This window comes from Vulpes lagopus, chromosome 17 (genome assembly GCF_018345385.1).
Source record: "Vulpes lagopus strain Blue_001 chromosome 17, ASM1834538v1, whole genome shotgun sequence".
NCBI lineage: Eukaryota > Metazoa > Chordata > Mammalia > Carnivora > Canidae > Vulpes > Vulpes lagopus.
This window is the reverse complement of record NC_054840.1, coordinates 14,192,739-14,205,727: the sequence shown is the minus strand read 5'-3', so window position 1 is coordinate 14,205,727 and position 12,989 is coordinate 14,192,739.

Genomic DNA, 12,989 nt, shown 5'->3' with positions numbered 1-12,989 from the left:
AGAAATGCAGCAGCAGTCCACACAAATACAGAGGCCCCCATATTATAATTACAAAAGAAGAGAACTCTGCTACTCAACTATCCTTGCTGAATTTGAATCCCAAAAGGAGGAATTATTTCATTCAATAAATATTTACTGAGCACCCATAATGTGCTTGACACTGTTCTAAGCACTGGATACATAGTAGTAAACAAAACAGACGAAATCCCTGATCTCACTGATATATCATTCAAGTGTTGGAAAGTAGAAAATCAATAATATATTAGGTGACAATAAGTGAAAAGATAAAACCACATGAGAGAAGATAAGCCACCAAAACAAGACAGAAAGTGGGTATAGCAAGATACTTTCTAGATGCAGTGGTCAAGATGGCCCATATGCTGAGATCTGAATGAATTAGGGAGGGAACTTTGTAGTGCATATGTGCATGTATATGTGGGACAATAGTACAGTTTTGAGAGGTAAGTGAAAAGAAAGCTTTATGGAAAATAGACTCTCTTGATCTGATGGACCAGGTAGATGCAGGTAAAGGTGTTTTGAGGTGGCAGGGGTAGCGAGGAGTGATGGCGGTTAATCTAGGGGGCCATGGAGGTAGTGAGAAGTGGTGAGATTTTGGAAGGATGAGGTCAGTAAAGGATGTTCCCGGTTTGAGGGATCATGAGTACCTCCTTAGTTTAAAATATTTAACATATTAAATTGCTGTCCTGATTTTCCAAGGCTCCTTCATGTCTCCAAGATGTCATTTAAAAGCCCAAGTCGGGGATCCCTGGGTGGCTCAGCAGTTTAGTGCCTGCCTTTGGCTCAGGGTGTGATCCTGGAGACCCAGGATTCAGTCCCACCTTGGTCTCCCTGCATGGAGCCTGCTTCTTCCTCTGCCTTTCTCTCTCTGTGTGTCTCTCATGAATAAATAAATAAAATCTTTAAAAAATCAATCAATCAATCAATCAATCAATCAATAATAAATGCCCAAGTGTATGGCAGGTCAAATGGAAGAATTTAATCTAATAGATATGTACAGACTTACTCTTATCTGGAGGAATGTTTTGGAGATAGATATACAGAGATTGATGTGAGGGTTATAGTGACAACATTATTATATGGAAATTAAAAATATGCATATATATGTATAGTTAAAGATTATATAAGTGTATATGTATGTATAGTTTAAAAATCTTCATACTGCAATAGTGTTATTATAAAAGTAATTATTACCTATACTTCATTTTTTGTGTTTTTTCAGAAGAATATGAAGGAACAACTCAGAACTTTTATATAATTATATGTCATATATAAGTATTTTTTTCTTTCTTTAATTCTTTTTTTCATGCGATGACTCTGCATTATTGTCAATGAAATAAAAATTATCACTGAGGATCGTCTAAGATAAATGTAAGCCTTTTTTCAAATTAATTCTTTCCTAATCTAGACTAAACTTTAGTGACATGATGCTATTATGAAGACTTATATCTTATTTAAAACAAATGTTTGATGAAGTGTGATTATCTTTTTATAGACAGATAGTCACTTGTGTATTGTCATTGAATCATTTCAAATCATTGGGTTCTTAAAATAAGATCACGATTTTCAAAAGATAAATTTTCAGTTGGAGTTTTAGGGGATAGCATCTAATTACTGTCTCCTTTGGCCTTAAATGAATGGTACTTTCAGTAAATACAGGTTAATCATAAAGTAGATTAAATGAATTTTGAAGGTCAGATACAATAACATCTTTTCCAAGTAAGGTGTAAAACATTTATCATTTTCCTCCCTACCAATATTTTTAAGGTTATTGCTATTTTGAGTGCACATTACTATGATGAATGACATCACTTTCCTTTACTTCCATTTCAGAAGAAAGTACTTGAGTGACTATTTACAAGCAGAAATTAAGGTGACTCACATGCTTGTTTGCATTTTCCTCAAGAGAAAAATTGCCAAGAGTTTGGGTAGCTTTTTTTAGTGCCGACATTTTGCGTCCCATGATGATTATCATAGGAAATGGTGTATGCAATCTACATTCAAATTGTTTGTATGTATGGTTCTGCATTTGAGACTGATAATTTGGGATGCAAATCAAAATGAATGATTTGGCATCTGAAGTTTCTTTGCATAAAAATAAAAAAGAGTAACAATTCTGTAAATTAGTCCCATTTTTTTCATTATCAAAATGGTATGGCTACACATTTCAGAATTGATTGTTATTCTCTTACGCTTATGCTAATTAATGTGTGCAAATTAAATGGCGTTTTAAAAAAGTTAAATTTAATCGTCCCCACAACTAGATAGTTTTAGTAGAATAGAATTTTGTCATTAATGGAGTAGACCTTTAGCCTGAAGGAAAGCCCAGATATTTATCAGAAAATAATCATCATGGTGAAAAAGATTTTTTTTTTTCTTTCTTTGAACAGGATGTTTTTACTCAGTTACCACTTTACACTTGCTGTTCCTTGGGCTTTTTCTCTACAGCAGTAGGTGATTAATGACTGCAGTACTGCTTTATTGTCCCAATCCTATTCACTTCAGGTGGCATGAAAAGCCCCTTATGATTCAATCTGATTGGCTCTTTGCACATTTTTTTTCCAGCCAACTTGCACTGAGTATGCATTCAGTCAAATATCAATTAGCAAAAATTTCTGTAACAAATCTGTGCTTAGTGGTTTAGTGGTTTATTGACAAGTGGCACCAGTCATCCTCAACTTGATTCCTTGCTTTGTGGACATCTTCTCTATTTATATGTCACATTTGAGGGTCTTAATAACTGATTGGATGTTATTTGGTATCAAGGAGAAAATAAATTGACTTTGCAATTGTAATCTCTGAAATTTGCCTGGATTGCTTGAATTTGGGTATGAGGATTAATGACTGTTGCAGTTTTGGCATCTATAACAATTTTGCACTTTTGTTTTTCTGTGTGTATCTGGTGCCTGCAATGTTCAAGGTGCTGGACTGGTGAAAACAAGGCAAATAAGTTCATGTCTACATCCCATGAATTCTTTCTGCTTACTTTCAGTTCTCCATTAGCTGTGATACACTGTGAATACTTTTCAAACCCAGACTTATAAATAGTTTTCTCTGCTATTTTGTAAGGAGTTATTTTTCCCTTGGTTTTCTGTTCAAATATTATTCATGTAGGTTAACTACAGGAGAAGCAAAGAATATGGAATGTGGTTTCTCCTATGTGTGAGAATAAACCGCAAAATGTGGGAGCCTTTTCGTACACTGTTGGCCCAAAGACCACAGTCTTACCATTGCTTCTGGAGATAGGCATGTATTTTATGACACTAACAAAAGGATTTACTTAGAATTTTAGATAGCTTTTCATTAGCACTCATGCATAGATACATGGCAATTTTTCTTTCACAGCGTTCTTAAGATAGTCATGATAGATGAAGCAGTCATTCAAGGATGTCATAAGAGTGTAATTCAAATAATGATATAAAGACAAATCACACATCAGCTATCACCAAATAAAATGTTGTGCAAACAGAAATACAAACAGAAAACACATTTTTCAGAAAATGAGGATTGCAACATTAGTTTGTTTGTTCTTTCATTCATTCAGACTATTTCCTGCCACTGCTGACATTGCACCTGCTAGTCCTCAATGCTGGAAATCCATTTACTATAACTATAACTCATACCCAGAACCTAAGACAATTTTGCAGATAATAGAAAATGATAAAACAGCAACAAATAAGAAAATTATGGAAAAGCAATTTTTAAAGCATTTCTGAGTATGATCAGTTAAAATATGAGTCCAATTTCACCAGACGGTGTACATAGATTAAATGCTCTGTATGCATATTCTCCATTTTACATTTTGTGGTGGCAAAAATGCACCAGAGAACACTGGAAAATTCCCAATCCTGATACTCCAACACCTGGCATCATGTCTGATATAAAGTAAGTTCTTGATACGTAGTTATTGAATGGATGTCTGGATAAAAATATAAGTATGTTCAATTAGGATTCCATTAAAATGACCCAATTCACAGATTCCAGCTTCGTATATAATTGCACCAATTATAAAGCATCATATGCAAAAACTGATCCCTTTCCAGGCAAGTTGCTTTTAGTCAGTTCATTTCTACTTAACAAGTACTGGCATCAATTGTCCAAAGATATGTTTCCTATTCCCCACAACGCATATGTTATATTGATGAATTAATCACAAATTAACATGAGAAAGCTCAATATAGTTTCTCAGTAGATATCATGACTTGCGTCCCTTCCAAGAACATTTGTTCTGGCCATATATAAATGTAATTAAAAAATCCAAACATTGAATTTAAATTACTTTTGAATTATCTACCATTTTGTTTTATCTACATCTCCATTTGTGTAGATCCAGATTTGGTATTTTATATTCATGATTATGGTTTGAGTACATAAGTGAAATTATTTTTAAATGATATTGTTACTGGAAACTAAATTGGCTGTGAGAATTTTTTTTTGTCCACTGTGATGAACATATTTTAATTCTCTCACTTATTCACAAGTCATTACGTAACTGTAGCATTTCTATATTGATAGAAAGCAATCTCAAAAATCATCTCGCAGGAACAATGCACAAAATAAAGAGATTATGAGCTCATGGGGTTTTAGTACAGGCTCTCCTTATTATGCTATGTAAATTTCTTCAACTAAGGTCATATATATTTAAACAACTTTGCATTATTTTATTTTTGGAAATGAATATTGCTGATCAGTCTGGGAAGTCAAGAATTTACCCTGTTAGATATATCAGCTAATTGATTAACTAAAAGCTGTGGTTCTATTCATTGTGTAATTGATGGCTCAGACATATAGCTGTTACTATTTCCTACAGCAGAGTATCTGTGCAACTGTCTATGACAGTTTAAATCCTTCTTATAACTTTTTAGACTTTTACTACCCATTACAAAATGAAGGATAGTAAAAGAGTGGGTTGTACACTGATGAAATAAATAGGCCGTGCTTTTATCTTTTAGATATCCTGTCCTTCCCTTTCTTGCTCTCAGATGAAACAGGAAAAGATGGTGGATGGTTGAGGCATGCCTAGAAATGGGAGTTCTAAATCAAATTCTCTCAATAACTCACTGGATAGCTATGAGAAACTCATGGACTCTTCCTGAAGCTTATTTGTAAAAGGAAAGTATTCAACTAGATTTTTTAAAAGATTTTATTTATTTATTCATGAGAGACTCAGAGAGAGGCAGAGACATAGGCAGAGGGAGAGGCAGGCTCCCTGTGGAACCCCCGGGATCACGCCCTGAGGCAAAGGCAGATGCTCAACCTCTCAACTAGATTTAAAAAAAAAAAAAATTCGTTCACTAATACAGTACAGGTTTTCTTTCATGAAATGTTTAAAAGTCTCCAATCTTTCTCAATGTTTGATCCCCATATTATTTCTCTCTTCTTCCTGTTCCTCCTCCACATCCTTGGCCTCATGTTGTGTGATGCCCTTTACAGAGAGAGATTGTCAGGAGTCCATACACTTTGCTTTCTCTGCTGCCCATCCGAATCTCTCCAGAGAAGATACATGCTGCGGGATCCTCTTAAGTGAGCTTGTTTGTCTGTTTACCCAAAACATCAAAAGCTTACTGAGGAAAAGAATCATCTTGTTCTTTGGTACATCCAAAGAACCCAGCATTTTGATGAATAGATGCTTTAAGTATTTGTTGAATGATGAAAATTTGTCCATATTTCCTACATCTTTAATTTTCCTTGGGGGATGCTTTGCTTTGCCCAGAGTGCAAATCTCTGCTCAGCTGTAATGTTATCCTAGCTTATTAAAGGGGAAGAACTTCCTTATTGTAAATGCATTGCTAGGAGCTATGTAAATACATTGCTTGGTATTAAGAGCAGAGCAGCATCAATATCTGGGATATTTACGTGATGCCTGTAAACAAGAGAGAAAACTCTAGGAAGAATTGAGAGTCCAAGATCCTGCTCTTTAGAGATATTTTTTTTCTCTTTCAATACACAGTGCAAAAACACCGAATGTTCCTGTGTAAAGGTGGGCATATTTTCTTTCTCCAATATACCTATAGCAACTATAGATTATTTTGAATATAGGATGGAATCTTATGTGTTTTCTGGCTTAGTTCACTTATTGTGATTATTAAGGCTTTTAAAAAAATCATTGAGAAAAGTTTTTTTTTTAAGATTTTATTTATTTATTAATGAGAGACACAGAAAGAGAGAAAGAAACAGAGGGAGAATCAGGCTCCGTGCAGGGAGCCCAATGTGGGATCCAATCCAGGGACTCCAGGATCACGCCCTGGGCCAAAGGCAGGTGCTAAACTGCTGAGCCACCCAGGGATCCCCAAGAAAAGGTTATTCTTATGTAAACCTATGACATTGGTAGGTAAAAAGAAATTCCAGGAATCATTCATCTTTTATTTTACATAGTGAAGATAGAAGCTCAGATCATCTGAGTTTTACCCAAAGTCCTACAGCTAATCACATTGATCTGGCCTCTTGACTCTATTTTCCATTCTGTTAATTCCCATCCTGTGACGTAGATACTTATATGTACTTCTGTGATGTTATAAAGATTTTCCCTCCTTGGAATATTATTCCTGTTGTCACAATGAAAGTCATAGGGAATGGTTTCATTTACAAAATTAGATTTATACACTACTTACACACACTGTCTGCCATTTTGCAAAATAAAATACAATTGTGTGTTTTTTTCCACCTCGAAATGGATTGTCCTATTTGGCTCCTCTTTCAAGAATTGTCCCATACTTTGGAAAAGAATATTCAGGAAGAGAGTGACCCTTGTTTGGTAAGTGGCCCTTGCAGCTACAGTGACACATGGTGAGCATCCTTTGCCTCCCATAACCAAATGTCTGAATGTATCAACCCAGTGCAACCCACAGTGGGATAATCTGCAGTGAGATATTCGGCTCTTGTGCTGACACAGGAGCCCAGCTCAACAGCAGTGAGAAAAGATGTCCTGCAAACGAGAACCACATCTTTTTTGTAGTTGTCACTCTCTGAACCTATTTTTGCCAGAGCATTCCCAATCCCTTGAAGGGCCAGCTTGCCTCCCTTACTTTTCATTTGACCTTTATTAAAATTTTGCTTGATTGAACACGTGACAACAATGATCAGACAAAGGGACAAGTGTATCATCTTGTTATAAATGTATCATTTCCAGTGTCCAGTTAGAGTTAAATTTGTGATTTGAAGGCAGGAACATGAATTATGGACACATCTTTGAAGTAAATAATCATTATAATATTTTATTGAGTAGCACATTTCTTTAAATGCTTTTTAAAAATTACCTTAGGGATTGAAATATAAAAGCTAAAGAAGGTCTCTGCACATACGGGAAGAATTGTACCACAGTTAAGGAAATAGTCTATACCATCACTCCACCCTCGGCAGAACAGAAACATAAGTTGTAGTAATATTCAAAGTTTAGAAAATGAAAAGGAAAATTTAAAAAATGAACCAGAGATAACATTGTATTGCATGACCTAGAATAGTCTAATTATTTCGAATTGTATACCTATACCTTTTCTGTGCCCAGCACTGTTCGAAATTCTTATAAGTTGTATTTTTTCATAAACAACCCTGTAAGTTAATATGACCATCCTGACAATCTTAAAGATGAAGCAGTTGAGGCTTAGACAAGTGTGGTAACTTGCACAAGATCACCCAACTAGTAATGGAGGAACTATGCTGAAACCCAGGCACCAACTCCAGAGGCCGTGTTCTGAGCCACTCACTATGGCTATTTTATTTGCTAAGGAAACAGAGAAGATGATTCAATAGCAATCAGAATCTTCTGCATTGTTAGAAGAAATTGAATCCTGAAGTTTTAACGTCTTATCCTCTCTCTCCCTTCCCACATGTTACACCCTTAGTAGAGAAACACATCCTACTGTGATAGAAAGCACTACGAACAAGCCAAGATCAGGATTACTGTTTGGCATTTTAACCATCTGGTTAAGATGTCTTTTTAAGATCTAACTTTTCTAACTCTTTCTGAATAGGAAAGAAAGATCTAAGTGCAGCTGAAACACTAGAAAAATGCACTATGCTTTTTCTCTCATTATAAGCGCCTTGTGTTAAGAGATTGTGTGCTAACTTCGTATGAACCATAAATGAGAATTGCAACAGACTGCTTGTAAATCACCAAACCGAGTTCATTAGCCATTTTTCATTTGTGTGTTTCATTTGTGGCACATTCCGTTGATGTAAATTTACACTAAAGAAATTTACAAGTTTAAATAATTATCATCTAGTTGGAATTGATCAAGATAGTTTAAGTCAAAGCATATGAAATTTAGGGGAACTTGTAGTCACCTAGAGAGCTTGTTGATAGGGATTCCTTTGGTCTAGTAGCTCTTGATTTAGTAGATCTCAGTTGAGGCTCCATAATTTGCATTTCTAATAAGATCTCAGGCAATTTTGATGCTGTCTGGCTAGGGACCTTTTTTTCCTAGTTTTCATTTAAATTCCAGTTGGTGTAATATATATATATAGTGTAATATTAGGATATTTACTTCAGGTCTGTGGACTAGTTTTGGAGTAGCACTGGCCTATAAAACTTCCAAAGGTTGATGTGATGATAGGAGTTTTCATTTAGGGGATTTAGAAAGCATGCATTCATTTTTTTTGTTTGTTTGTTTGCATTCCTTATTACAATCTGTGTACTATATCCTAGAGATCCTCTTGACAGTGTTTCACAGGTATTTGTTCTCTACGATGTTTAGTATTCTTCCTTGGAAAGGAATTTTTCTGAGATTTCTTTATATCTTTAATCAGCTCTCAAATAGGCTCTGGACCACCACTGGAGGATTTGGCTCTTTGCAAGTACAGAGTACTGCAGAATAAATACTAAAGTACAGGCTGCTAATATTTATTTGTGCTAAGAAATTCTGGAAGTTTGTAGTAAGAAGGTTTCTATTCCTTGTCTGATATGTTAGCACAACACCTGGCTTTCTTCCTGATACACAGTAGGGCCTTAAGAACCATTCTTATTGAATGAGAAGTGGAAAAACTGAACTGTTTTGAGCAGTATGATTAAACTGCTTTGTTTTCGGTTTTCTCTTGCACTGATGGGGCAGATAAGAAAGCCTTTTCTCATCTACTAGCACAAATTTTGTGCACTTGTGTGGCTGAGTGGCACTATATTATTGATTTGAGGGAGCTGAGTACAGCTTGAGAAGCTTCATATGGTCATGGAGAATATTTATGACTTATGCTCAGGAGCAAATTGTGTTTAGCACAGTGTTAAAAATGCCTCTCTCTATTAGCCTAGGCTTGTCAAAGAATTTGAATTAGACCATTTTTCACATTTAAGAATGCATTGTACTCTCATTCTATGTTTCTTTTGAACTTTCTGCAAATGCATTATAACCATTATCTTGTTTTTCCTTACAGTGCCATTCAGAGGTGTGTAACCGAGTAGTGTTATCCTCATTGTACAGGCACATAGAAGTTAATTGACTTTCTTCAGGTCATGGCCAAGTAGGGAGAACCAGCAATAAAAGAAACATTTACCTGCTTTTTTGAGTGTGAGCACAATGGCAGGCGCAGAGCTCCTAACCCTGTCTCTCTATCATCTAAGACAAAATATCCTCCAGCCGTGAGATTACCTTCAAAGAATAGGCTGCCTGAAAGATGTTTGCATGGATCACAATAGTTCCAATTTAGGGTCAAATAAAAGCATCACCTCACTTGCAATTTCATAAAATATTAAACCCCTTTTGTGTGTGTGTGTGTGTGTGTGTGTGTGTGTGAATAAAAGAGAATCAGGTCATTCCCAAATCACAGAGAAGTTGTTTAAAAGCTTCTAAGATTTTTGTTTAAATTTTTGCATGTGCCCTTTTAAGACATCTAGGCTCATTTACAAAACCACATTTCCTTTCTAATGTGCCCTGAGTATTACTGGGAGGCAGTCTGCTGTGGGCTTCTTATGTTCCTACATGTCTTGTTAAGTATTCCAAACCCTCCAGATCCTGACCATTCTTTCTATCCTGTCACTTGTCTGGATGGTTTCTGCAGCTGGGAATTCTGAAAAAGAAAGAAAATGCTTCAGAAGAATGCATCTCATAGTCCTGCACAGGACTCGGGCTCATTTTGGACAAAGAACAGATTATTTTAGTGCTTGTTATAAAAAATGGCAGCGTTTTTAAGCTCAGAGATCCTAAATTGTAGCGCAGTTCTCTTCTTGCACAGCCATTAATCTGAGCCCGTTATGTTTGTTCATGGACTTCAGGGCAAAGGGAACCAGCAGAAATATGCTGAGATGCCTGCTACTGTTTTGTTGTTGTTGTTGTTGTTGTTGTTGTGATTAATAAACTCCTTTGTGTCTGGTCCAGGAAACTCATGTCTTCTTTCAGGAACCATGGGTCTGTGACAGACTAATTTATAAACTTGTATTTAATCCAGTGGGAATTCTACTTCTCTTAGCTCTCTTCCTCACTGTAGAACATACTTCAGTAGGGCAAAATCCCCGCAGCTCTCCTTAGTTTCCTCCCAGTAGATTCTTCTGAAACTTTAGGTTATTTCATGGAAAATTTTTATTTCAGTAACATCATGGTACTCACAAATGAGGCTCTAGAAGAGTAAAAACCAACATGAAATAGGAATACGAGAAGTTTAGGAGATCCAGCTTAGGAGGCAGGAAGACACAATTTCTTCCTCTTGTGACATTGTTCTTTAGTGTCCTTTAGCAGTAGTGTCTGGGTTTCCGTATCTTGGGTAACTGTCACAAATGCAAATGTCCACTACTGCCATAGTCGCTGAAGATGAACTCTGGGATTGGTAGGGGACAGGCTAACAACGGCATCTGCCACCATAAGACACAGTGGTAACGTACTGCTCTTCTGTGTTGTTGTTGCTGTGAGCAATCTGAGAGTAAGAGCTATGTAATATTTATTCCTGTTCCTTTGTGACACCAGTATGACTGATGACTGTCATGCCTTCAACTTGAAGGGGTTTATTGAATGCTTATCAAATGAGGGAAGTCAAAGGCATTACTGGAAGTGGCTGTAAAGTCAGTTCGCCTGGGTTCTAATCTCAACTCTGACACTCACCAGCTGCACACTCGGTCAATTTCTTTAATCTCTTCCTCAGTGTCCTTATCTGTGAGGATAATTTAATAATAGTACTTCCCTCACAGAGTTGTGAAACTGAGCACTTAGTAAATACTTAGTAGGTGTCAGTTAGTATTGGCACAAAAGCATTAGCACTCCTTAGAACTCAATTTTAAAATATTCAAGAAAAAACAAAACAAAACAAAGCTATCCCAGCTGATTTGCTGTAAATTGTCAGCGGTAGTTATTGGCCCAAATTTAGATTTTTGTTGTAGTCACCATGTTTTAAATCTTAAATCGAAATTCATCATAGACTGCAAAATTCACCTGATGTTTATTTTAAATGAGAGTGCATGTTCTCTTGTATGGTGGAAGAAATGCAAATATTAAGCTAGATTTTCATCTTTTATGAAAATTATCCATTCTTTGGCAACATGAACGTCTTTCCACGCCTTCATATAAACATTTCCCCCACATTTACCACCTTGTCCAACACCATAGCTACTTCTGAGTCAAAATCAACACAGGCTGTCAATTTGGTATGCACAACATCTGGCTGCTTCCACATTTATCCTTTGTGGAGGTGAAAGTAGCGTATTTTATTTGGAAAATGTGTCATTGGGTCCTGCCAATCCACTACATGGTCCTCCTCCTTGAGGAAGAGATTTCTAAACTCTTATTTCTGCTTGCATTTTGAGGTCTTCTAAAGAAACTTTACTCCTAGATTGGGACCGTCTCCTTACCCATCATGTAGTTGTTTCATTTTAAAGCACTCTTAAAGAGCATAATATCTTGCTGTAATATCTACAATCAACACAGATAATGTTACATTACCCAAATTGCTGGAAATCCATTATGCCCTATATATGGAGTAAACGAGCAGCAAATCTACACAGCTGCTGCTAACTGCTCTTTTAGACTTCCCTGTAGTTAAGTAATGAATCTTTATCAACTTCCTGAATAATTTACTCCTAAATACATTAAATTGAACGTAAAAGGAAGTTTTACGAAATGAAGACAAACCAGTTCTAGGAGTTGGTGATAATCTTAAAACTTCCATAATGTTCTTCTTTCTTTTAAATAAGCATGATTCCGTTTTTCTCCTCTGGTCTGAGCTTTAAGTGATATAAAAGCATTAGGTTTAAAACATATTTAAGATAAATAACCACAACAACAAATCTATACTTACTGGTATGAGTAAAAAATCAGATTGATTAGAAACAGGAGAGCAGAAGTTTTTGTGATTAGAATACAAATGAAGTTTCTGTAATTAGAATAGAAATGACTTTGCATAATTACTTTAACCTGGTATTTTTAAAATATCTATTGTATATTACATATATCTTATATATACATATGTATTAAAGGGAAAAACACAGTTCTGTGGAATTATTAGAAATAATGAAGGAATCATCTTGATGAGAGCCTGGACCTAGGCAGATTTGAATGACTTAAGCTCCTTTGCAGCTATTCCCACTTTCATGTGTCCATTTTCAACAGCTCTTTGCTTTCCCATTTCTTCATTATAATGTTCATGTTACTCAAAACTCAGAGTTGGAAGGGGATTTGAAAGTTTGTTGGTGATATTCCCTTATTTACTGATGGAGAAGATGAAGTCTGATCAACCCAAATGACATAGACACCGTAGACCAGTTGGCTAGTTAGCAGTAGAGCACAAGACTAAAGCTAAGTTTTCTAAATCCAAATCCAAATCCAGTTCCTTTAAGAAAGAGTATTATTGCTTTAACTAACATGCAGGAATATAAAATGAGATTCTTTCTAGATAATCCTGTCAGAGGTCTCACCTTGGTAGCCAGATCAAATATTCTCCTATGGGTGTAACCCCCATTCTCTCTATCTTTGCTTTCTCCACATGTCATCATAATTTCCCCATCCTTTCATCCTTAGGGTGATTAATAACTAATAATATAGAATGGACACTAAGTAAAT